The sequence below is a fragment of the Lonchura striata genome, chromosome 4 (assembly GCF_046129695.1).
Source record: "Lonchura striata isolate bLonStr1 chromosome 4, bLonStr1.mat, whole genome shotgun sequence".
In the NCBI taxonomy this organism is placed as follows: domain Eukaryota; kingdom Metazoa; phylum Chordata; class Aves; order Passeriformes; family Estrildidae; genus Lonchura; species Lonchura striata.
The window spans coordinates 36,779,508-36,806,180 of NC_134606.1; the positions used below are offsets into that span (position 1 = coordinate 36,779,508).

General features: G+C 35.2%; 1 long non-coding RNA gene across 1 annotated transcript in view; it reads right to left on the reverse strand.

Annotated features, from left to right (window-relative positions):
• The window catches only part of LOC144246126 (uncharacterized), a 77,540-nt gene that overhangs the window by 40,276 nt on the left and 10,591 nt on the right, over positions 1-26,673 (reverse strand). The window contains exon 2 of the long non-coding RNA XR_013339810.1: positions 4,923-5,178. This is a non-coding gene — a long non-coding RNA (uncharacterized LOC144246126). The remainder of the gene's footprint in view (positions 1-4,922; positions 5,179-26,673) is intronic.

The following is a 26,673-nucleotide window of genomic DNA, read 5'->3' on the forward strand; positions in this document are numbered from 1 at the left end:
TACAGAATATAAATGGAAAAGCATTTTCAACCTTATTTGTCCAATTATAAAATATTCCAAAAGCATAATTACTGTTCAGAAACTTCCAATTTTGTCTACATGAAATTGAATGTCTCTTACAACAATATAGACTTGTATCCATGTAGGAGGTCTTGGTTTATTCATCTATTGTTATGAATAATAAGGTTTTAATTGACTACTCAGGACTACAGTCATGCTATGCTGGCATTGAAAATCACGGATGTCTAGTCCAGAGGCAGAAGTTACCTAGATGAATATTCATGAACTTAACAAAAATTCCTGTTAAAATTAAATTCCATTGCTTTATTAATACTATCTGCTTATATTTAAAGTATTTCTGAGAACAACATCAAATATTATTATCTGAGAAAGATGATTAAGTAGCTTTTTATGTCCAAACTGTTCATGCATGACTGTAACATCCATATGTATAAGTTTAATACATTTACTTCTGTCACTTTCATACATTATTTAACTAAACAAAATTCAATAAAACACAGATTCAATAGTTCACTTGTCAACATCAACTACAGTTTGCACAGGCTTTTCCAGCTAATCCATCTGAATGTAGTCTTCTTTGCATTTCTTGAGTCAACTTATTGCATCTCAGTTTACCCAAATAGGCCAAGGAGTTTAAACATGAAAAACAGGAATTTCACATTTGTTTGCAGATTTTGGGTCTACTGCTCACAAGACCTAATAGCATGAATGAATTCTATACAATCTCGTCCAGTCAGTGTAGTGCTGTCTTTCCTTTTGATCTCTCCAAGCCCCAAGAGAAAACATTTTCTATTCTTATTGCCTTAAATAAGCAAGGAAAACAAGGGACTGGGAAGTACAAGTCTCAGTTACTGAGTGGACTGAAAGCAAAGAATTCTCCCAAAAGTATATTGTCTGTTGTTTTAGAAGGGACATGGTGGCCTCAAGCTGCATCATCTTTCTTAGTGCAGTACTACTATCAGAAAACCTGAACAAATCTCAAAAGTCATAGTTAGGCTACCATGACTGGCACATGCAAAACATATCAAGGACTGCAGATGCTTAAGGACTGCACCTTTATTTCCAAAAATCATTTTTGTGAAACTGAATAATTTAGATGTTTGATTAAAGATTACATCAAGAAAAAGTATCAAGAAGCAAATTCTGAGTACCAAAAGGATTTTTAACATGTGATCAAATTAGAAGATGAGAGTACTTACATAATATCATTTTTGGAGTTCAGAGAAGATAAAGACAATCTAGCTGCGCTGTCCCACAGAGTACTTTGCAATGATCAGCCTCTCCTTTGGAGATACAGTATCTCTTGCAAAATTACATGGAGATGTGCACAAATGAGAAGAGAAAATGCCTACTTACGCTTATTTCCTAGGCTTTTATACCTTTTGAAAAAAAAAAAAAAACCAACCCACAGACTGTAATGGCAAGTGGCAAGGTATAAAAATAGAAATCAACATATGTTTTAAATTAAAGGCTAAAACCCACAATATGTAGGCCTTGGCCTTTTTTTGCCCCCTTTTTCCCCCCTCCCTTTATAGCTTTACTTGTTAGCCAGTTTTCTCTATGTCCTTTTGTGCAGAACAGATATGCCTGCTCTGGCTGCTTGGGGGGTTTAATGTTTCCAGCTTAGCAAGGAGAAATAGGATTGTGAGTCCTGAAGCAGGTATTTAAATGCCTGATCAAAACTTTCAACAATAGATGTAATTAAATGGGCTCTAATTCTACTTACATGTTTCAACATAAAGCAAGGAGCTCTATTACTTAGTGTTTTTGTCATTGCTTGGAGAAATGACCTTAATTTATTGTAATTTCCAGCTGGAAGATTACCAAATTGATTTTGAACTTAAGTATCCCTGTGGGTGTGGAGGCATTTACTGCCAGATTACATGAAGCCCACTGATCACCTCCAATTATAAAAAACTTATTTTTATTAATAAATAAGTTTACAATTTTTCATAAATAAATCCTACAGTTTAACATTTTTGTTAGAATCATCTTGGTTTTTTTTCAGGCCCCCCAAATCTCAATCTTCCACCAAATAGCTAATCATAGGATATTTACAAATGAAAATACAAGTTATACAGTGCATACATAAAGGTATAATTTTATGTACCATATTGACTTAGCCAGAATAAAGTAGAAGTTTGTGTGATTGGGTTGAATTTTGCACAGGATAACTAGGTTTATGCAACTAATCTTAAGAGAAATCTTGCAAAGTCTTTGAGAGTATGTTTAAAAAAATTCTTTGAAAGTATGTTAAAAAAATTAATTAGGTTTTATTACCCATCTTACCATAAAGAATACCATGAAGTCCAGCTCAAACTCCGAGCCATCAGCCAGTGTATCACAGTACAAATGTTCATTAAAATTTCCCAGCTTTAGTACAACCTTCTGGTTACCAACAGCTATTTTATATGAAAAACTTATTTTACACAAGGAAAAAGACAGTGTTTAAAATTACAGTGAACAAGCAAAACTGGATCAAAATTCCCTACCTCAGAGTTAAGCCATGGAATAGTTTCACAAAATATGAAAGTGTAAAAACAAATTACAAATGGAAAATATCAGCAAGATAGGTATGCATATTAAAAAACAAACATGCTCAGATTAAGGATATTTTGAGTCTGCAATCACTAATCACAAATCTCAGCAATGCCTTATGATGCCAAATTTGAGAACTTTAACAAGTTCTTTATGTCATATATAATGCCTTTCCAATAAACTTAATAACAATGCAAAATATATTTCTGTTTTCTTTATGTTACCTCCTTCCCATTTCTCTGGTGATCATTGTTTTTGAGCTGGAAGGAGACCAGGTTATATACATTTGAGACCTGATGAAAAACTATTAACTTTTCACCTGCATGTCATGTAAAAAAAAAATTTCTGTCAGAAAATATCTCTACATTTCACCACATTACACTGAGCTCAAATTTTCAGCAATTTTTAGTTCTGCTTGGTCTACAGAGGTGGTACAGTAAACACTTTTATGAGCATCTGACAAAACACAATATTGGTCAGGAGACCTGTGAAGAGCTTTTACTGGAGAGAGACCCAAAACAGTTAAAATTTTTGGAATGGAGAAAGGGTGTATGTGGATGCACATGCACATGTATTTTAGTATTTGTAGTTAAAATACTTCCTCCTAGAGAATTTTAATTGGATGCTTTTCCTGTTCTTTATTAAAATATGCACTTGGTGATATCTCATATATTTTTCATAATGAATATGGTTAGAGAATTAGAAATCCAGAGGCAATGCCTGGAAGGGGATCTTTAACATTCAGACAGGATTCCTGCTCAAATTGGAGCATTTGTCATGCTTATTGTGGTGATATCATAATCTGAGCACAAAATAGCTAAATCTCATTCAGGGATGAGTGCCGTACACTCCTACAGATCTAAATGTGGTTCAAAGCTAGATTAAACTTCCGCTGTAGTCCAAACACCTATTAGGTTTCTTGCCACTTCTCTGTGTTTTTGTATAAAATACCTACAGGAAACTCATATCTGCCATAAATAATTGCATCCTGATCCATCACTGGAACCAACTGAGACCAATCCCACCCCAGATTGAAGCAGTATGTGTTCTTTCTTTGTGTCTACATAAGGAAAGATTAAGTGTTCCTTTAGGATTGTTTCTTTTTTTCACTGATAATATGATTTTTTTTTTTTTTTACTCTATTTTCCAAAGTGTCTGCACTGAAAGTTGTTTTTCTTTCTCAAAAATTCCAATATCTGAATAAAATTCTTTAATTGTTTATTGTTTTAAAAATATTACGCTATTTAAAAATTTTTACTTTGACCGAATGGTCAAATAATTTCATTATTAGCTATTAATTTGGGATCCAAAATGTGTTGAATACTTACATGAAAACTCCAGAATTTCCAGTACTTCCTCTACCTGTTAAATTTATCCCACATCCTCAGTACTGAAATGATGACTTTTCTCACTACTTTCAGAATACTGAACATATATTAAGCATTACCAATAATGGGGCTCCCAGCTGAGCAAGTTGGAGTTGTGACTGCCTGGGTGTCACCAGATTGGATGCCTGAAAATGCTCTGAAAAGATACCTGACAGCAAAGTCTGCAACGTAACCAGACATGGTTAGGAGGAATCACAGAGGGAACTTAAACCCTGTGGCATCAATTATGGGTTCACTGTTTACAAAGTCAGGACATTTAGGACTAAAGGCCTACAAAAAGCACTGAAAATATCTTTCACGACCCTGGGCAGACATGGACCTTGTCAGGCTCTGGAGCTCCTTTTGCCAGGAGCTGCATGAACTCGGGTTTTACTGCAGGTGCACCCATCACTCGCTGCCCTTTCTGGAGGAAATGGTTGTCTGACCACTAGATGCATTTCTGAGCTTTGCCTTACAACCACTGCTTTCCTGAATCATAGCAATGGAAGAAAAGCAGAACATCCTGTTCAACCAAACTGCCTCCCTTGACTTCCCACACATTAATATATGTCACTTCCATCTTTGGCAGCTGGTCACCAACCAAGAAAGTGACGTGACAAATAACAACAACTTAAACTTTATGGAACAGATCACTTTTCACAACACCAGGTGTTTACCACAGAACATTTTTAGGTGTACTCACCTGCCAAAAGCCACTCTCCTGAGGAAGATAATATGAGATAACTATCTGTGTCTATGTGCTGATTCACATTGGTGATATTATAAGTGAGGGTTTGTGTACACAGGAGTCAGCATGGAAATGTGAAATTGATAGCATACTCTTTTCAGTAAAACTACAGGCACAAGAGTGAACCATTTTTATTTCAGTAGTTGGCAGTTCATATGCTCCTCTCTTAATTTAACAGTCTAAAATACCTGCTACAATGCTTTTCTGTGTAATTCCTGAATTAAATCAGCTATTAAAAGATCACTTACCAATACAAGACTCACAAGTCTAATCACACTCCTGCAGCACTGCTGAGTTCATACGGTGTGAAGTTTCCAAGAGTGCTTTCTGAGCTGGGGACAGTAGAAGGTATGTGACGTGCATGAGGATCTCAGAAAGATTTGCACATCAGGCACATCAAATCCTCAGGCATCTACCTCAGCATACAGTGCTCAGTGTGTAGGCAGCATCATCCTTTATTGTTCAAATTTTAATGCAAGACATCATGACATAATCCAGTCTTACCTGAAAGCAAATGAAAAAAATTGACATTTCTATTAGACTCAGATCTATCTGGATATTTCAAATGAAAGAGTGTTTAAGACAACTAGATGGGAAGCAAAAAGAAAGGCAGTGTTTCTGAAGGTTTTATTTCCACAGAGGAAAAAAACGGCTGAAACAGAAACTTTTGTATGTGGTGTGTACAGAGTTGAAAAGAAAGAATAAGAAGCCTGAAGTTGTTTGGAAGATTTTTCTCAGACACTCTGGGGAAAATTGCAAAAAATCATACAGAAAAGGAAGACTTACATTTTTACTAAAAAAACCCCACCCAAAATATAAAGGCCAGCCTCCTCAGCACCTGAAGTTTCACAGGCCAGTAGAAACACTGTAGGATTTCTGAAATACTGAAGAAAGCTTTTACTTCAAGGACAAGTGAAGAAAGAGACTTACTGAAAGCCTGAGAGTGAAAGGAAATTACTGAGCTCAGAAAATAAGAAAAATAAGCCTGAGAAGAATTGAACCCAGGGAAGAAATGCACAAGATCTGAGCTGCAGTATATCAACCAGGAAATTATATCAGTCAAAATTTTAAATTTATCTATCACCACAAGAAACATCATAGCCAGAAGCAGCCTGTGACCTCTTCATCAGCTGTGTTCTTTTTAAGCCAGGAGTGGGTGCAAAAGCATCCTCAGCTAGGTAGAGAAGCCATTTGTATTCATATGTTGAATTCTGCCAGAAAGGATAGTGACAATCTAGCTTAAAATATTCCTTGCCCATACTGAAGGAATGTGATGAATGTTTGCAAATGCTTCAAACACTGTTTTATTGTAAGATTAAATGCCTCTTATTTGGATGCTTACTCTTTTTGAGAGTCATATCTGCTCACACTTAACAAAATTATTTCTGTCAAGTCCAAGAGTTCCATTTTCTGTTGGACTTCTTTGATCTCATCAGCACCTCTTAAGCAAACTGCATTTCTTTTTGTTTTCATGCATTCCAAAGGCTCATTTACAAAATTACTTTCTTATACATAACTATTCATTCAGATTTCTCAATTACTTACAGTAATCGACATTTTAGAAATAGAAGTATTCACCTATTAGAGAGGCATTTATTAGCACCCTATGCAGCAATAGATTATAAATTTTACCATCATGTAACAACACAAAGGATCCAGAACACTCTCTGTAAGTAGTGCTGTCTTGAGGACTTTTAAAAAATGGTGTCTCTGAAACCCACAAAAACACTCCATCTAATCAGTGGGTCTTGGCTTTGGCCCGAAGCTAAATGTGGAGGGAGGGAGGGAGGAAGGAAGGGAAGGAAAGGTAGGAAAGGTAGGAAAGAAAGGGAGGAAACGGAGGAAAGGGAGGAAAAGGAGTAGGAGAGGAGGAGAGGAAGTCTCATGGATAAAATATAACAAAGAAGAAAAAAATATTATCTCAAATCACAGGGTTCTCATCTGTTCCTGAAACACATATAGGTATATAAAATACACAGATGGGTGCAAAAAAATTTAAATCCTTTTTGAAACAAAAAAGTTCAGGGATGACTGCTGTTTCTGTGATTAGAGACCATTCCTCATCTCTCTCTGTACAGACAACTGGCTCCAAGTACTTATTGGAATAGCCTTTACCACCCTCTTGCTCAAACAAGAGAACAGGCCATGAACCTTTATTATTTAATATTATTATTATTTAATGTTATGAAATCTCTTAGAGATCCAGCTTAGAGCAGTGAGTTTGGGATTGCATTGATAAATGCTTTGCAACAGTGTTAAAGGGATGAGCATCTTTGGATTGTGGCAAATTTCAATAATTTGCTAAAACAAACAGTGATCTAACAAGAATGCCAAGAGCCACATTCCCTGTGAAAACTTTGAAGCGCTTCATTTACCTTGCTGTGTTTTCCCCATTACCCTGGCAACAAGCTCACTTACTGGATATGTACTACTTGACACCCAACATTTGGTGTAATTCTACATTTTCTTTCCATTTCAAGTTGGATTTCCCATAAATTACATACCAAAGGTCTCCAAAGATGAGCACTTGAAGCAGAACAGGTGAATATTTGTTACAGTAATTTGTTGTCCTGATGACATTTGATCATATAAAAAGTTAATTTCCATTCGGTGCAAGAGGCATTAGTGCTCAAAAATAACCTGGAAGGGTTTCATTACCAAATCCAATCTGTTACAGGAAAACTAGCATGGAGCAGAAATGTTGTGAGGCCAGTGCCATTCAGAAGATATAGGTTTATATAGCTTTTATATCTAATAACTGCTGAAGCACATGATTCTAAAGTGAATGGAAAATACACACAGTACCCTGTATTTTGAATCCTATTTGATTAAATGTTTTGCAGGGACTTTTAATGTCCTTTAGTACCATTAGCAGGATTTTTTAATTATAAGCAGAACTTAAATCTGTCTCTGGACAGGGTAAACATTCTTTTCTCTATGAACAAGTTCGCATCTAATTAGTTTACTGCATGTGTTCACTTTATTTTTCTCTATAATTAATCCTGTACTTAATTTTTTTTCATATCAGCACATTTCAGTGTTAAGCTGCTATTTATAATGAGTTTGAATTATGTCTTGATTTGATTCCTTCCATTTATATGTGTGCTCCATATTAAAAACAATATTATGGTAATTCTGATTTTTGTTCTAATTTCTGGCACTGCTTCAAAACAACAATTTATAAAACACTAAATGAATTACACATTTGGAATTTAGGTAAATGATACTAAGGAAATACATTTATATACGCCAAGTGTCCATTTACTCACTTAAGAAATCCCTTACAGCATCCACCACTAATGGAAATACCTCTTCCAAAGAGAAATTCTGCTCTTACTTGAAGACAGTTGTGAGATTTCAGTGTGTGCCAAGCTAGCAATTTCTGACAGGCAGTTCTTTGCCTCTTCCACTAAAGAGATGCTGAAGGCTGTGTTTGAAATTTCTTAGCACAGTTGTGTAAGCACTTGGATTCAGTAGGTAAATTCCTCACAAATCTAACAGAACAAAACTTAGAATTTTACATTGATAGATTTATTGTGAGTTTAAGCTTCTGCAAAATACTTTAATTCTGATTCAGAAGTTGATTTGATAGTATGTTACAAATATTTCTGCATATTTTTCTTTCTTTTTTTTCCCCTAAGAGTCTGACAAGTATGATATAAGGAGGATGAGAAGGAATTCTATGACATGGTCACTAGAAAAGAAAAGCAAGAGGTTCAAAGGTACTAGGCAGGATCTCAGAATATGTAATGCCTATGTTCTGTGCTATATTTGCAAAAATACCTGTTGGATGTTTTCCTGGCTCTACTCAAGTCAATGAAAGCTTTACCCTCAAGTATGATGGAATCAGAAACTCATCCTTTGCTTTATTATTTCAGATCTTACATTCAGCACAAAGCAGATATTTAAAATGAAACTTCCTGAAGGGTGGTTGTAGTCAGGTGGGCAAACCAGGTAGCAACTGGCAGAACCAGAGGACACAGTCTCAAGCTGTGTCAAGGGAAATACAGCCAGCTTGGATATTAGAAAAATTATTTTTATGGAAGGAGTGATCAAGTACCGGAATGGTCTGCCTGGGGAGGTGGTGGAGTCACCATCCCTGGATGTGTTCAAAAAAAGATTGGATGTGGCACTCAGTGCCATGGTTTAGTTGATGTGTTAGGGTGGATTGGACTTGATGATCCTGAAGGTCTCTTCCAACCTGGTGATTGTGTAATCATAATCACCAAATGTCATGCCAGCCAGCATCTGATAATCTCATGAACACTAAACAGTTATCATTCATGTTTTTGCTCTGCCTTCTGCAGCTTCAGCTTCAGAAGGCAGACCTCCATTGTGTGTGATCTGTCAAGTCACCTTTGTTTACTCTGCATCTGACAAACCCCATGGCTCTTACAGCTTCAACTAAATTCTGAAATCAATAGCATTTACAGTTCCTTCATTTTCTCAGAAGTAAAATTATTAATATGACACAAATTTAATGGTAGCTGCCATCTAAGAACTATCATTTACATTTACTTGAATTTATTTTCTTACTCACACCAAAACAAGACAAGCACGTTTCTTAATGCCACATTTACAAAACCTCTCCTGCACACTTCCAGTGAAGCCTATGGTTAAGTCAGGTTGTTGTACACCAGTGATAGATCCTTTTGTCATATTGAATCACTATTTCAGTGCTGAAAGCAGATAATTTGACTTCATATATGGTAAAATCTCTGAGCTTTGTAGAAGCTTAGATCTACTATTCCTAGATGTCTTCTTTATTGGCTTAGAGTTTTGTGCTTCAGAATCATAAATCACAGTCTTGTTTGAAGTAGACCTACTGTTTTGGGGGAGTACAACAAAACTCTGACTGACATGCTAATCTATGGTTTTACATGTTGGCTCAGTTGTCCACTGTTTAAAATAAGGCAGCACACACTAAGGTTATTTTTTTTTTTCTATCCTCAGCATATTGTAAATAAATCCAGAATGAATGCTAAAAGGAAACTGCTTGTACTTTTAAGGTTTGAAATGTAAAAGCAAACACATGGACTTTACATTTTAGCAAACTTTCCCTAGAAGTTTGTGCTTAAATAAAGGACTTATTTAAATCCTTTATATACTTTTTCAAAGATATTCTGAAAAGCAAAAAACCTGATACTGAATGCCTGACATTAATATAGTCAAACCTTATTTAACTGAGTAATTTTGTAATACATTAAAAAAAACTGAAATGCACAAAAAGTTGATAATAAAATAAAAAATACCCTCCCCACCAAGATGCAAGCTTAATCTTACTATAATTTAGACCTTTAATTCCTGTTCTGGTGTAATATAAAACTTGGACAGAGGAGTAGATAGACAAGCACAGGCAAAGGGAATTTCTTTGCATTGCTTGGATAATCCATGCTGGCTGATATAATCCAGGGGTCAGCAGCAGGATTCCAGTGAGTTCTGCCTAGTACAGATCACTCTCCCACTTGGGTGGTGTGATTTAAATGCTTCAGCCCTCCTACTCCTGCCTCCCCCCACTCCCAGTTTCATCTTTTGTACTTGGTACACAACCTTGGGAAATTTGTGGTCTACACTGATCTTCCCCAATGCAATGAAACACAAAGTATTTTTCTCCACTTAGATCAAACTGTGCTCTGATATTTGAAGAAAATAAGGATAGACAATCTTTAACAAGCATGGAAGAAACTATGCCTTTGTATTTCATGACCAATAAGCTGCTCACAGAAAATAGGAGAGATGTACTGGTCAAAGATAATGCATTTAAGGTTTACCTGAAAATAGTAGCTATGGCCAACTTGATATCAGGAATTCAGAAGAGATATCAATACTTCTAGATCTGATTAATTACTAAAATGTATTTTAGATTAGATAGGAGATTTAGGCTTACCTGGTATCAGAGTCCTCATGTTTATAGACTACAGGGAGAAGGAGGGTGAGATACATCTATTATTTCTCTATTAGTTTTTAAATTCCATATTAGATTTGCCAAATGGTTTCACTGTCACTAACAGTGACACTAATTTCAGTAAATATTCTGCCAGTGCAAAGCTACATGATAAGCAACTTATTTGCAATAACTCACTGATCTTTATTACAGTTGTCAGGTGATGCTGAAATTATAGCAACACCAAAGACATTGCCAGAAGTCTCTGAATGTGATATTTTAACTCCTAATACATAAAACGCATCTTCAGCATTTTGAGACTAGCATGGTATAAAATTTTGATCATTAAAAATAATTTTGACTATTAGTCTCATTCTACTATAAAGATGTGGGTGAGTCTCATTCTACTATAAAGGAGTGAAGAATTCCAATTTTGTGCTGAATTTTTCCAAGTTGCTTGCTCTTCAGCCAAAAATGACAGTAGCCCTTTGATTGCCCATGCCTTTGCCTGTCTGCTATAAAAGGTATTATTTTAGGAACCTTCAAAATAAATTTTCTTTTGAACATCCAAGCAACCATAACAGGACAGAGAATATAATCACCACACCAGCGAGCAGCTGAAGCTACTACCAGGTTTTGTGTTTGTCTGTTGAAACATAACATAATCTATATAACCTTTTCTAATACAGCCATGCTATACACTTGTTGGAGTTTGAATCAGGTGAATAAGGTAGAAGATTAGTAGCTTGGGGCTCAGATTTAGAGACAATAAATTTCATCAACATTTCTAATATGCATCCTGGAAGGACAAGGTATTTTAAATAAACAAAATAGACACTTGGATAGAATACAATATGTTAAAAGACATGAGCATTTACTATTATGATTCCCATTTGTGTTCTGAACCTATTCTTATTCCTTCCAAAAACCCCAACCAACCACCCAAAACAAATCCAAAGCAAAACAAAAAAACCCAACCCTAAACCAAAAAAACCCTGCAATCCTGAAGATCAGAAACACAGGAAATAAGTAGAGACAGGAACTGTTGATCTGGATGAGACTGAATATAAGTGGCTCCAAGATTACCTGATGCAAGTGTACTTGTCAGACAATTCCTGTCATTAGCATTCATGTCAGAAGGTAAGGATTAACTGAATCAACCATTAGCAAGAAACAGGGAAATAACAAATGTATAAAGGTGGTACCCTCCAGAAAAACTACTCTGGGACCCTCACCACAAAGAAGCCCAGGGTGAAGAAGAACCAACAGGACACTGATGGTGACTATCTCTTGATGGCTTAATTTCTCTCTCTTTGTGTCCTTCTTTCCCTCTCTCTTCACTTCCCTCTTGACCTTTCCCTCCTTTGCTCTTTCTCTGTTTCTCTGTCCCCACTGCCTTCCTCTCTCTCTCTCTCTCCTCCCTCCTTAATTTCTTTCTCTTTCTTCAATTTCTTTCTCTTTGATTTCCTTCTCTCTACCTCACATTTACTGTTAAATAAAACTCATATTACTGACTTCAGCATATGGTCTTGTTTACACCTTAATTTGGGCAGAGGAATCTCTCACTAATTGGATCTTAACTAGTGGCTGAGAATTGAATGTTTACATATTGCAATACTTGTCAATCAGCAATCACATTGCATTAAAGTACAACATAGGTTTAATTTATTCACTCTTTGAGCTCTGACTGATCTGTGTGTTGCATAAAATTAATCTTAATAAAACCCCAAATCTTGTTACAGTGAGCTATAGCAAGACTTACCACAATGCTCCCAAAACAGAATTTTTCTACAATTGAAACACCTACTATACATTCTGAGAGTTGTGTCATAATTATGAAGGTTGAGACATGCTCATATAGATTATTGTATGTATAACCTTTGACAAAAGATGGTCTGTGAGGTTGCTTGATACAGGCAAACATAATATTGTTGGATTTTTATCCTCTATGCTGAGCTTCAATCTTTGGCATTGTTCAATGACATTCATCTTTCTGGATATGAATGAATCTCCAGTAACTGAATTATTATTGGAATTTCTCTTATGTTATATAATAAAAAACAGTTGGAGTGGTTTTTTTGGTTTTTTTGTTTTTTTTTTTTTTTTTAACTAAGTGATGTGATAATGTCAAAAAGCAACTGAATACAGAAAATACATTCTGTGCACTGCACTGGCCATAACCAACTCCTGTAGCCACAGGTTATGCTAAAAGTCATGAGCTGGTTCTGGGACACAATGCAGTGACCTAAAATGTTACATTTTTGTTCTGCAAATATTGTACGAAAGCACAGACATGTTGTTTTGCAAATATCCTACTAAAGCATTCATATTAATATGAAAAGATTGCTACACTGAAGATTCCTTTCTGTATATAACATTAAAAATACTCTGTATGTATTCCATTCCCATTTAAGTTATGTCTCAAAGGGTAAATGAAAAAATCTAAGCTTTAGTATGAATATTTTATTACATTTGCTAATTCAAGCCATAGATTTCTATCAGAAATAAAAATTTCTAATTAAGCTTTGAAAATAATGTCTGCAGAAGCTGCATTTATCTCAGATTATGCTATGGGTATTTTATAGTTTTAGGGCTCCTCTGGGCTATCAATTTATACAAATGAGTTGCACTTTTTTATCCAAGTAATTATTGCTAACTGTATGAAATAATGTTTTTGCAACAATATAATTTCAAAATTTATTGCATTTAAGAATGATTTTTATATGAAAATATGCAGCTGAAAGCAAAATGAGAAAAAGCAATGTATAATCTCTTCTTTCATCTTCATATTTAAACATTATTTTAAAATACCTACAAAATAAGGTAGTCATCAAAGTATCTGGAACAATATTGTTTTCTTTCAAAAGCAGGGATTCTTACAAAAATAAAAATTGGAAAAATTTTGTTACTTACTTGATTTGTCACTAGATCCTCAGAGACCTTTCAGATCCCAGGCTAATAAATTTTAAGCTTCTCTTCTTGTAACCAAGAACTAAAAAGAAACAGAGCTGCTTATCTTTCTTTTTTAGAATAATCAAAGTGAGGTGTTTGGTATTTAAGGTTTGTCACTTAATGATAGCATAAGAAGTATGAAATTTTTTTCTAAAAAAAGTTTGAGCAAAATTTTTAAATTTCCCCTTTGCAAAGAATTCTGACATTTTGGCATGATTACTGATTTAAAACCTGTTTTTTTAGAAGCAGTGCTAAAAATGTTTGAAATGTTTGTTGCTTCAAATTACTGACAATGTTTGTACAGCCCCATCTTTTCATGGGGAGGTTGCAGATTCCAAGAACGGGTTCATTCCACGCGTTTACTGGAATACCGTGGCAAAATGCTCCACACCCTTTTATTCTTGGTATCACACTGCAGATGAGCTAATGCTATAACAATCTTGAGAGATCTAACCAATTTGTCCATGAGTTTTCTCTGTTAAACAGAGAGAAAGATGGTTGTTTCTTTCTATCTCTCCAAGAAAAATCAAGCTGAGGTGATGGTTAAAACTTTAAAATAAATATGGCAAACATACACAGAGAATGATAAGTGCCTTCCTGAAATGAGCCTATATTTTTTTGAAATGTGACAAATGAAACTTCTGTTTGACACATATGATAATAATATACAATATAAAGATACATTTGCTTGCCTGCAGTATGCAATGTATATCAAAATACACTACATTTCAATAAATTGCAACATATCTGCACACATTCTTCATTCAGTATGTGATGAAATGCTACATTTTTTCAACTTGGTTCAATTTTCTTTAGGTTGCTGCCAATAAATTTATTACATAAGTATCTACACTGTAAATAAAATAGTGCTACTATATTCAGTGTTGTTTTGTGATGGAAAACAATTTGTTTTACTTCATTTCTCCACCCTCAGATCAGTATGCAATACAATATTTAGGCTGTTGGTACAAAATCGTTGAAGTACATCTTAGACAGTTTTCAGTGTAACCTTAGATATAAGATATACATTTTATTAGTCTTTATGCAGATTTTGGATAATGAATTAAATATGTTAGTTAAATATGAAAAACATTTAAACATGACCTCTCTTTCTGAAACTGTAAACAAAGCCCAGCTTGTTTCAACATTAAACTAAACAAGAACAGCATGTTGTATTTACCATGTAAAGGCATCTTTAATGTTTACACAACATCTATAATAATGAGACTAATTCTGACTAGAGACTCTAAATGCTACTAAATAGAAAAAAAAAAAAAAAAAAAGAGTATATTAATTTTCTTTTTAGTAATCCATGAAGCCAGTATTGCAACCAGAACAGCTGGCATTCTTACTTAACATATCAGCAAAAACTGAATAAGCAGAGTGCTATAATGAGATCTCATGATATTAAAAAACACCATTTAAGTTATGGCAGTAACTGTTATGGGTATGCAATAAAATAAGACATTTCAAAAGCAAATTATGAACTAAACAATGCTCTGTAGGATTACAGAGTAAAGCAATTTATAATCAGGTGGTCATTGTGTACTCTGTGGCTAGGAATCATTCTGCCATAAAGGGCACCTTAGGCAACTTTGAAGACTCAACAGCTTTTCTCATCCCTTTTTGGTTTTCTATATGCTCAGGTTAACTCCAGAAGACCAGGGCAAGTTGTTCTCACTTTTACTGTTGGGATATGAATAGCATATATGACTTTACCACACTGCTTAGGTAACTATGGAAAACTGAGCTTAGTATATCATCATACAATCTTTAGCATGATTAAAAGGGCTCTCCAGGTTTTTTTTTTTTTTGCTTTTTCATCCTAGAATGCAAACGTTGCTTTGTGCACTACACAAAGTGGAGTAGAAATTAGCTTTTCCCCAGTCATATGTATATTTTATATTCTTGTTTTTCTATAATATAGAAAATCTTCTATAATATAGAAAATCTAAGCGCTACTTTTCCTCAGTTGCTGAACATTTGATCAAACATAAATAATAGGAGTTTTAATATCAAACACTTGTCTCTGTATTTTTATCTGATTTCTCATTGGCCTTTTTTCAGAAACCCCATTTGTAAGCCTATTCTTCACATTTTCAATAAAGGAATTTTTGTGTCCAGATATTTTTTTCCTCTGTGTTTAAAGCCTGGGAGCTAACTGCCTTTAGACAGCAAACAAATGGTTTCATGTCAGCCCACATGTTCTTTCTTCATTTTCCCAGTTCATCATCAAGCACCAAGTAATGTCCAAACTGAGCATACTGTTAATGCTACTTAAATATTTCAAGTGGAGTAAACAAGATAGCTTTGGATACTAAATCAATACTATTTTGTCCATAGTCAATCTTCTCCACTCTTCCCCAAAGAAGCCACATGACTCGTATGACTGCCTCTTCAGCTTAGGGTGGAGATATTTGTAAGAATCAAAATTTTGCAATTACACATAAACACAGACACAATTAAAAGTGCTGTAAGGGGAAAAAGAAGTATCTTAATGAGCAATATTTTGTTCCAGTGTCCCTAGCAACATTTAACAGTATAGTGCCCTCAGCAGCTATGTTAAAGCATCCTCATCCTTCATCTAATAATAAATTACATTGAAGGTCATGAATTAACCATTGTCAGGGTGACTGGAAGGCAGTTTGGGATGTGGGAGACAGGGAAGAACAAATGGGCAGGCTGCTATTTTCTCGAGTTGCCACGGTATAATTTACAGAAATTTCAAGCACAGAGAAAGTGAATGTATTTGTGACTAAGTTTAGGATTTCAGCAACATAGCAAAAGGGGTTTAAAAACTTTGGATTACATTTTCCATCCTTCATTGCTCTCCTTTTGCTTTAATCCTTCATTTCAGTTCGGTGCTGGATATATCAACTTCTTGCTGATGACAGAATAATGATGTCTGGGTACATTAAAAGAATGATGGCTAGGTAAGATTAAAGATCCAACTAGCAGATAAGAAAGTTAGCATCTTACTAGACCTCATACAAGATAAACCATGAATATTTTTTTCTCTTTTAAGAACTCCAAATCCTCTTCCTTATTGATTTTTTCTCTATGTGATGTAAGTATTTGGTGCTTCTATATAAAATATTTCAGAGTATGTCTATCACATAATTCTTCCTGAACATGACTATAGGAAATGAAATAGGATTTTTCTATATCTTAAATCATAAAAATCTCTGTAGTAACAGATAAGTACCAATTTTTTTTTTAAATCCCCTTGAATCTAAAGGAACCATGAAAGCTCTGGAGTACCTGATGTCTCTTTTTAAGCATAATCTGTACTTCTGAGTAAAATCCTGGGCTGTATCTTTTCTTCACACCTAGCAGCAGGGGTGGATACTAGGTCTGGGTAGAAGTGCTGCAGTACATATCACACTTTCTGTAAAATCTCAGGAGACTTAGAACATGCACAAAACCCCCAGTGCTCATTACACTGACCAGCACTGTCTCCTAGCCTTATGCTTCCCCTGTGCATATGCCTCTACCTTGTCTATCCGAGGGAGTGTGTTTATGTCCTGTGTTTAAAGAATAACACCCCCAACCCAGCATGTCCCAGTGTCCTATGCCAGAACAGATAAAAATCAATATGCAAACGATGATGGGATCCATTACTTTCTCACAAGCACTGGGAATTAAAGCCTGGATGACCTGGCATTGGTAAAACATTTATCACTTATTGATGGTAGAGTAGAATCTCATTACTTTTCTATTTCAACACCAGAACAGAGATGAAAAGTAAATAACATGCATGTAAGAGACAATCTGAAGAAACACCACATAATTTCTAATGATTTCATCATTATCAAATACAAATATTAATTTAAAAATACATTCTATATTGGGAAATTTAACTCACACCCATAAACCTAAATTTTTCTAAATTCTTCTTAATTATGCATCTAGTCGCACTTTTAAAAGTCTCAGACTATATGCAAAAATGAAACATAATTCATGTAAGCAAAGCCTTTCAGAATTGGAAGTATGAGCTAATATAGCCTTTTTAATCTGCAGCAGCAACTGTTTAAGAAGGATTCTTCTTAATTGGCTTTCCTGGCCCTTATCTGAAATCCAATCTATATTTTCCATGGTCAGAGTAGAATCATGCAATGAAGAAGTCACAGGAAAGTCCCGTTAGGCTGCTCTGGTTTTTGAAGGACAGATTTTTAACACATTGGCATCTATTAAGAATAGCATCTATTCCCTGGTCTCACCCAAGGCAGAAGCTGACTACTAATGCTCTGTGAGCCTTGCTTCATGATCATTAATTTGACACAGCACTCCTCTGAGTTCTATTCCAACTCAAAACTTTTACTAGGTAAGTTTGTGCTCAGTGTAGTGAGGATCGCAGTTAACTTTAGATTATATCATATCCAGTAAGAAACTTAATAACATTAGTTTGGTTCACCCATGATTTTTCTTTTCTGAGAAATATTTCATTTTGAAGAGGTTTAATAAAAATTAGACTGACACATTTATATGAGCAGTATTGAATGTCACAGCATCCCTGATTAAACATTTAGGGTGGCCTGTCAAATTCTTGGCAAAGTCTAGAATCACTCCAATTTTCCAGAAGGGATTGGCATATACATAATGTCACCATTTATCACAGATCTGCTGAGCTGCATTTTTAATGAAAAAGAAATCTTTTACCTAGTTAGCCTACACTGCGTATATTTACATTGTATTTAAATATATACTAAATTTTAAGGTGAATCATAAATTGTGAAAAATGTAAGTTTTAGAGTCCTACTTAGCACTAAATATAATGTGCTAATCCTATCAAATAAAGAGCTCAAAACCATAAAGACAGCTTGTCATTTATAGATCCAAGAGCTAAGGATTCAAGGATCTTTAATGTATTTTTCTTTACAACTATACCAGGCAAAGTAGTGACAACCAGAGTAGAGATAGCATAATTTCTTTCATTCAACCCTTGACATCACCAATAACCTTCCAAATTTTCTCTCTTATGGATTCTTGTTTGCATATTAAAAATAAAGGTCAGAAATTTGCTTTAAAAATAGACATGCAAAAGTAAAAACATACATAATACTATAAAGGAGGATCCTCATAATTTTAACTGATACATTCAGTGAACTTACATTGACCATAAAAATAAGTAGCTTGCAGAGAAATGTTCATCACTGAATCAAACTGGTTGTTAGACAGTGTTTCTGGTTCAAAAAAATATTCAGGTAATTCAGGCAGGTATCTTTTTTGACTCTTGCCACTATTAATTGTCTTTATCCAGAGAAAAATGCCTTTTTATAGAGGCCAATGATTTTGTCTTACATATTTAGATACATGACCGAACAACAAAAATTATTCAATCTCCCTTTACAGCAGAGAGAATAAGGGTATCTGCAGACAGTGTGGGCTCTAAAATACTATACTTAAAGATACAGTGTAAAGTGAAACAATCTACACTAGCAAATTCAAATAACATATTGCCACTCTTTCTCACCAATGGCATGAATTCCTAATAACCTCTTCTCTGAATAATATTTAGAATGTCAGTATGAAAAATTGTATAGAACGCAATTTTTCAATAGCATTGAATTGCTTGTGTTTCTTACTTGGACCTGAAGGTGGTATTTCATACTAGTCATACTCTGGCTTCAAAACACAGTAACTACTTTACTCAAGATTACACCATCAATTATCAAAATGTATTAATTTATGGAGTTTATATAAACACTGCTTTGGAAGGAATTAGTATACAGGCATACACTCTTGCATACATGAATGCATGAATTTCAATGATTCTGTTGTACTCCTGTCTTCATAACTGTGCTTCTTTGAACTATTTGCTCACCATTCAACTGCATATAAATGTAAAGCTTGGTAAAAGGAACATCAAAAGGCATCTATAATTTTTAAACTGAATGGAGCATCAGAAACACACTTGAGATTATCACTAGTTTGGTGGAATATATCTAGATGGCAGAAGGCATCTATTGTAGAGAGAAGTTGAACTATAGGAGGAAAGCCCACTTTTAGATTAGAGGATCTGTTTCCAGCCTATCCATGAAAATTCCCAGAGGAGATATCTTCTTTCTGTCCATCACCTTTTCTCCCTTCCTCCAACAGTACATGCTGTTTCTATCACCTATAAATGCATGGTGCCTAAGTCCCCAGTCAAATGCTTCTTTCCTCTGCTAACCATTTCAAAGAAAGGAGCTTTGGTTATCATGAAAGATTGAAAATTAAAACAATAATATTAAAACTATTCTAGTTATTTCAAATGTCCTGTTCTGCTTTAAATACTTTGGAGGCTATGAAAATATCTGTAGAAAACTTTGGACAAAAATCTTAGAAATGGAATCTCAATTGAGAAAAACAATTTCATTCTAAAGGAGTTTCTAGTGTTTGCTGAAACAATTTTTTTACTGGACCTTGAAATTTGACTGGGTTTTTTTGAATACTGATGAGGCTGTGGTAAGCAGCATCTGTTCTATACAAAGAGGATAAAGTCACATTTCCGCCTGGAATCATATTCATGTTGGTTTTTAGAGGACTCATTTGTCCTTGTGATTGACATTTCTGTGTCTGAGAACCTAGAGGTTTTGAGTTTCAGGACAGGACTCAGGCAGAATTATGGTTGAAGTTTTCCATTAAACAGGAAAGGGAAATAAGGACAAACAACAGTGGAAAAGAACACACAAGATTTTTCTGGATGAGATGGCCAAAGAGCTGAAGTGGTAATACTGATTTTATCCTTTCTACCAGTTTTCCAGAGGTATTCCTAATGGAAAGGGAGCTGGGTAGCTCTACTTGCTTTGTTTCTCTCCTAAGAATAATTTGATATCCAAGGTGGAAAAAGGAGTACAAACAAGAAAATGTGGAACCACCTCAGTACAAATCAACCATACTCATAGCCTAGGGATCTGCACTGCATATTCAATCACAGAATATCAATCTGTGCATTCCCTTGAGCTGTTGGAGCATCTCTTAAGCAATGCATCCCCGGTGTTTCATGTTCACTGCTCATCTCTGAAGTTTAGGTTGGTGTCCTATCTTGCCACATAGTCTCCCCACTTACTAAATTATCTTTGTGCTTTCTAAAGGTCAGATCTTTGTAGAACATGAAAGAAAATACTGATTTTCTGGAAAAGATCCTGTTGAAACCAGCGGAATAAAGTTCATAAAAATTCTGCTTAATTATGAGGCATAGCATCACAAATGTTTCAATTGGAAATTTTGATGTTTGTTGAACAATTGACTTTGAAAACTGAATTTTCAAGGTTAAATCTAACAGCAATATTTACAATTCCCTGAAGAATCAAAATCTCAGATTTTAATACTCTCTAAAATAATATTTGCAATTTGATATTTAATACATGAACTTCTTTTAATGTAAACTGATAACAGAATTTTTACTTCATAAACCTCATTTTACCACCCCTCTCCAAGAAACTTCCACTGTCAAAACTAAAAAGAATCTTATCAGCAGTTTCATCCCAACTCTATTTTCCCTCCCCACAATTTTATTTTATAGTATGTTAAATATATATATATTTATAGAGGCTATTTAGTGCAATAAACCAGAAAGGGAAATTATGTCTAATTAAGTTGTTCCACCATGTAAATGCTTCTAATAATTTATACATCAAAAGTAGAAAAAGTTTAACTACAATTACAGCTGCTGCAAGAATATTTAATCCATCAGAAAATTATACTCACAATGATGGCCTAGTGAAGTTAAATATTATAAATAAGAAAATAATTTATGACAGAAAGTTCATACATTTTCATTTTCTCTTTTAAGAAGATTGCAGTAGAAAAAAACAAAATCTGTGCTATGAAATAATTCACTTTTCAGCACTATTAATTCAGTTTACTCTAGCATGAATACTGATGCTTTTCAGAGCACACCATATCTAAGACAAATCATTTCAAGGGTGAATATGGGAAGGATTTAATTTATTAGATTTCTCCTGTTTCCTTTAATATCTCTTTTGCTAGGGAGGATCATCTAGGCTTTGTTTCAGATCAGATCTTTTTACTCTTAGTCTTCATTAGTGATGAAAATCTGGAGACCTACTACATATCCATTTAATATAGAATAGAATTATTCATGTCTGAGACAGATAAGCAAAAAAAAAAAAAAAAAAAAAGAGAAAGCAAATCTCCCTACTAAAAACGGACATTAGTAATTTCTTTCTGTCATTTTTTTGGCAGCTGATGTTCTATGTTTTGTAAACCATTCCATCTAAAACAACTGAAGCTGTAAAACTAATGTAGCAGGTCAGGGAAAACAGCCAAAGCCAGGTCAGATAATCTTAACCTGTGTCACCAGTCCAGTCAGTCTTGTGTCGCATCACTTACTCTTCATTTTTCCATGCTAATTTATCAATACCATTGCTTCTAAGGAATATTATCCTCTACAGGCTTTCAGAAGCCATTGCTCTAGATATATAAGAACTGGAAGTTTTGGATACAAAAAGAGTAAAGAATTTTCTCAAACGAATTTTTTAGAAAGAGTTTGTAATAAGAGAATATAACAGAACTACTATTCATATCACAGGAAGCAAGAGTAGCAATGAAAAACAAACCAGTAATGCAAAGCAAGGAAGATAAAAGGACAAGAGGCAATTATTAGTTTAAATATGTGAGGCAAGACCCATTGTTAAAAATGTGGCAAAGGGTTTGAATTTGATTCTGCAAGAGATGAAGGCAAAACCCCCAGAGGTGAGCAGAGAGAGGTAAGCGTAGATGATGTATCAAGTATTCACATTATAGATACAAAGAAAGACAGGACAAATTGCCCACAAGGACATGAACAGAGAGGAGGAAAGGGTGGATTTTGACAATAAAATGGTAAGAAGGCTGAGCTAAAAAAAAAAAAAAAAAAAAAAGCCAAGAATTGCACAGAGCAGATTAGCCAGAGCAATGAAAACAGTGAAGCTCATGTATAAGAAATATTAGTCATTGATCTATTCGTACTGTACACCTTTTGTCATCTTTCAACCACAACACCAGAATGGCAGCTGTGCTACTTTCAAATGCAAAAATGTTACCACTGATTCCTTGAATTTGCACTGGCACATATTGAAAAACGTTCTGCTCACACTGTCTTTGAAGCACTTTAGAGAATAGAAACTTCACATTTTCTGTAATAGCAACAAAGGACTGATGAATGCAACAAGGACATTTTATGGAATGACCTCTATCCCACTAGCACAAAAATAGTACTTAATAAAGATGCCTTTCTCCAAACTTACAGGATATTTATCTACACATCTCAGAACAAAATACAAATATTTCTTGAGCATCTTACCATGCAGCTTTTTCTGTGATTCATTGATTTTGTTTGGAATGCATTACCTGGTATTAGACTTAATACAGAATGAAAGAAAAATGCCATTCTAAAGGTCAACTATCCAAACTTAAAAGAAGATTTTTAGAGATGGGAATTAAAACCAGACATATTAAAAAACCTTCCCAACATTATTTATTTTTACATGTTAACTACATCCAGCAAAGAAAAGCTCACTCTCAATTTGACCAAGTTTAAGACATATTAAAGAAGAGTTAATTAAAATAACCATGAAAATTTTTTTTGTACATGAAACTACAAAGCTTTTAAAGCCATTAGAACATTTAGGAGTGTTTCTGACTAAATGATTAATTTTTCTAGGTACTTTACAGTGCATGATTTTCCAATTACATTTTTTTTTTTTACATATAAAATTCACATACTCCTTTTATTGCTGACTCTAAGATATAAAAATAGGGATTTCCTAACAGACAGCTAGTGGCTCTCAATTGGATCAATATGTCAGAAAAATTCTTTTCTCTCAAACAAGATGAAATAATTAACACTGCATTTTCAAAACAGTTTCTATTTATATTTCCTGTGAAGCTTCCAATTCTCTAATGAGATGCATGACTCCTCTAGGTGATATCAAGTTCAGCTCTGGGTTCAGCAGAAAGCTGTTCCTGAACATAAGACTGAAGTGGCATCTACGTGTACACAGTAGCAGTATAATCTACACAGTGATCTATTTCAGCACAAATTTCCACTTTTGAAGCAACATGTTAAGAGCAATTCTTCAGGACGTTTCTGGAGTAAGATTCTCTTGTTCACAGATGTGGAAGCTGAACTTGTACTCCCAGAGAATGCAGTCTATATACAGCAATGAGTGGGAAATGACCAAAGCCCAGCTGGACTCATCTACTTTATCATTTAGTCACATTCTGTCAGATGATCAAACTTTTAAACTAAAAATAGCAATGGGTCCACTTGCTCAATAGAATAGAATCTCCTGTGCATCAGTGTAATACAGAGAATTTATGGTTTCATCAGTTTTAAAAGATGAGGAGATAATTATTTCTAATTTAAAATGAACATAAGTGAACAGTAAAAGTGAATCTCTACAGATGTTAATTTTATTTCTGTACCCATATTTCAGCTCTTTGATGTTCAAAATGATTTAATATTTTCTAGGTTTTAGATCCAGGCAAAATCCTGGTGTCATGGTTTGACGCTGGCACAATGCCAGTGTCCCCATGAAAATGTAATCTCTCCATTGAATGCTGTGAAGTGGAATCGAGAACAGAGCAAAGCAGGCCCAAGCTTAATAACAGGAAAAAAACTTTATTAAGCTACTACTATAAAAGAAAAAAAGAAAGGAAAAAGGGAAAAAAAAAAAGCACACAAAGATCAAAATGAAAACCTTGCAAAGCATTCCTCCTCCCACCACCCAACTCCAACAAACCACAGTGAGACACAATCTGGACCCCAATCATGTTTCCACCCTCCAGACAATCAATACTCAGTCCATTGAGGGAACAGAGTCTCTCCTGTGCCACAGACCCCCCAAGAAACACAGCTCCACATCCTGTGTTTCCATGTCACACATGGCACCGCCCAGAGAAAAGTTTGCCATGGTGACCCTTCTCCTTTCCATGCACAGTGCTCTCACTACCAATGCATGGATGGACAGACTGCTTTTAGGATTTTTCCTTTCAAGGATGCCCTGCCAAGAGGGGAGAAAAACAACAGTTCAGTTTTTCATTTTTTGGGACTACAGTCCCCCCCATTTTCCCATTTCCCCTGGGGCCAAGGGTCCAAGAACAGAGATCTTCTCTTCTCCTTCTTTTGAGGACAGGGGGCACCACCACAAACCCTCTAACTTTTTCTCTGTTCACTTCTGTCTTTTCCCAGCTGAAACAGGTCCCTTGACTCACTGGTATCCTCCCAAAATACAGTCTCTCTTGAAGGAGAAGATTGATTCAGGTTGTGGCTAACACGGAAAAGTCCAGCCAAAAGCCACTCTTTGTCCCCCTCCCATCTAGAATTCCTCCTTCTAACATCCCTTAGTCCAAGGTGTCCCTCTTCCTCTCTTTCAAACCAAGGAGGGGAAAGAAAAAATTTCACAAAGCTTTCATTTCTTAGGAAGGGTTAAAAGTCCTGACTCCCAGGATGGCTCGATGCCCAGACTCCGGCTCCCACAGGCAGCTCGGCACCTTGCGGCCCCCCAGCTCTTCTCCTTCCCTGTGGTGAACTGCTGACAAAAACTGCTGCTGCCTCTTTCTCTCTCTCTTTTTCTCGACTCTGGGTGGGGGGGAACGGAGACATCCCAGATTTCTCCACCCTTCCATCTGCAGGGGGTTCCAGTCCCTCCACCCTTGGGCCCACCTCAGTCAGGCCATGGGCCTTCCCCTCCCCACCCAGCCATGGCCGGGCAGGAGAGGCTGCACTGCGGCTGACCGGAACCAAAGAGAGCGAGTTCCCCTGGGAATTCTGCTTTTAATCCCTCTGTGTTCTCAGAGGCGTGTCCACCTTCAATTGGTCAATATCCAAATTGACCTCTTCCTTCCGGAAAAATTCTTTTTCCGTGTCAAACCATGACACCTGGAAACCCTTTAATTGTAGTTTATAGTTTTACTTTAAATAAACATAGCAAGGGATTTCTAGAAATGTCCAGATTTCTGAGTTTTCCAAAAGTCTTTTGTCCTACACAGAAAAGGAGATTGCTACCATTAATTGTAGGCAAGTAAGAAAAGTTGCCTTTGGGTTTGGGGAAATATCTTGGCATTTCCCTGCAAATATTAAAAGAAGACAGCATTACATGCAATGCAGAGACTTAAAGCTTCAAGAGTCTCTCTAGACTCTATGGACATCTACTGTGCAAAAGAAAAGCAGGTAGATAATGACACATGGTAGATGTTAGTAATGTTAGTAATGTCCTTGGAATTTTTGACCATTTAATAAATGACACAAATCCTTATGAAATTCTAAAGTGTGATTAAAAAAAGGAAAAAAAAAAGTGCCTTTGTACTTTTCAGGAAACTTAAGAGATTTAATTATCAAGATATGAAAATATAATATTAGATTAACATTGAGTCTTCCAAAAGCATAACAGAATCAGAATATGATTTCTTAAAAGCTGGACTAATATAATCATCAAAATACTGCATTCCTAGCTGGATCTTCTCCCTGGAAGCTAAATGTCTAAGCATACCTGATGGACATTTCCTTAATGTGGCCTATCAGTCTGTCATATAATTGACATGCTTCTTTCTCTTTAAATTAAACCAGATTTATTCGGCGATGTGAAAGCCTCCCACCTTTCTGTCAATATATCTCTGCACACAGGAACAGTGAAGTTAGAAGTTTCCAGTCTGGTTAGCTATGAGCAGATACAACAGAATGACAGCTTTTTTCTTGAACATAAAATTCTAAACCCTGAAGAACCCTGGGTTCTTTTTTGGTATTTATCTCCCTATATATGTATGTGTGCTTTATATATACATATATATGGGGGTTGTACACTCAAAAATATGTATATATGCATATATGAAATATTCTGTAAGAGGAACAATGAAGATTTTACATGACTGAGCAAAGTTTTAAACAAATAGAAATATGAGATGAGCATTTGTGAGGTGAGACCTCCAACAACCTATCTGCTGAGACATAGAAAGTTGACTGGCCAATTGACTTAATATTATAAAAACTACATCAAAATCCTGAACTGGTGGACAGAATCAAAGTATAACATATAGGGATTTAAAAATGCCTGTTGTTGTGAATGAATGCTTTATTGTTGTTCCAATATAGGCTGTGTTTAAAGCCCATTTAAAGCTAGAGAACTTTCAGTTCACTTCAGGGTTTCAGAGAACTGTCTATTTTGTTGAAAGAGGAG